The 857-nt window shown below is 44.5% G+C and overlaps 1 protein-coding gene across 1 annotated transcript in view; it reads right to left on the bottom strand.

The window, feature by feature from the left end:
- LOC101855686 overlaps window positions 1-464 on the bottom strand; it is a 16,429-nt gene extending 15,965 nt beyond the window's left edge. The window contains exon 1 of the mRNA XM_005111343.3: window positions 212-464. The gene's annotated coding sequence lies outside the window, so the exon portion shown is untranslated. The remainder of the gene's footprint in view (window positions 1-211) is intronic.
- Between the last annotated feature and the right edge of the window lie 393 nt (window positions 465-857).

Below are 857 nucleotides of genomic sequence, written 5' to 3'. Positions count from 1 at the left end.
CACACACACACACACACACACACACACAAACACAGACGCATGTACATACTCAAACACACACATGTACGCACACAAACACACACGCCTATACGCACAAACACGCGCACGCATACGCAAAAATACACAGAACGATCTCAAGAGAAGCAACATGCGAACACGTAGATGACGAAGAAGACAGTATTCCACATGGAGAACTGTTCACTGGCCTTACCTTGTGTGAGCTCATAGAACTACCGCTCCATTGTGACAGCCAGCCGGGGTCGATCGGCTGGCACAAATAATATTATCTTTTCTGATTGATCACAGCGCGTCATTATTAGTTGACGAGACATGGTGTGTGCGTGCATGCGTACGTATCCGTGCGTGCATGTGTATGTGTGTATGTATGTGCGTGATTAAGATTTGTGCCCTGCGACAGAGTATAGCGGCGTGCTTAGCACCCAGGCGGCTCTGGGAATCCTGGGGGCTTAATGTATGTATACATTCATCCGATTTATCGGGTCGGCAGATCACGTAAGCGTGATTCCGTCGAATCAGAAAATCTGAGCGGAAGTCACACATAAATGTGTCAAAAGACAGAAAAAAAACCCAGCCAGGGCAAATCATTAATCTCTGATTTAGAGTAAAAAAATGTTCATGGACTTCAGTTTTATTCTTTTTTCCTCGACCTACCATCGTTTCCCTGTGTCTATGTATTATGGCCCATACCGTAGCTACATTGTACCCAAAGTAGACGTAGAATAATATGTGAATGATAGCCGGTCCTTTGGGAGCCAACATGACGTAAATTAAATGATAATTTGAAATAAATAGACTGGCCAAACGAGTTAGAATGAAACCGTGTGACCTTGTTGCGA

Source organism: Aplysia californica, unplaced genomic scaffold (genome assembly GCF_000002075.1).
Source record: "Aplysia californica isolate F4 #8 unplaced genomic scaffold, AplCal3.0 scaffold01044, whole genome shotgun sequence".
Lineage (NCBI taxonomy): Eukaryota > Metazoa > Mollusca > Gastropoda > Aplysiida > Aplysiidae > Aplysia > Aplysia californica.
This window is presented reverse-complemented; position numbering and strand designations above follow the sequence as displayed.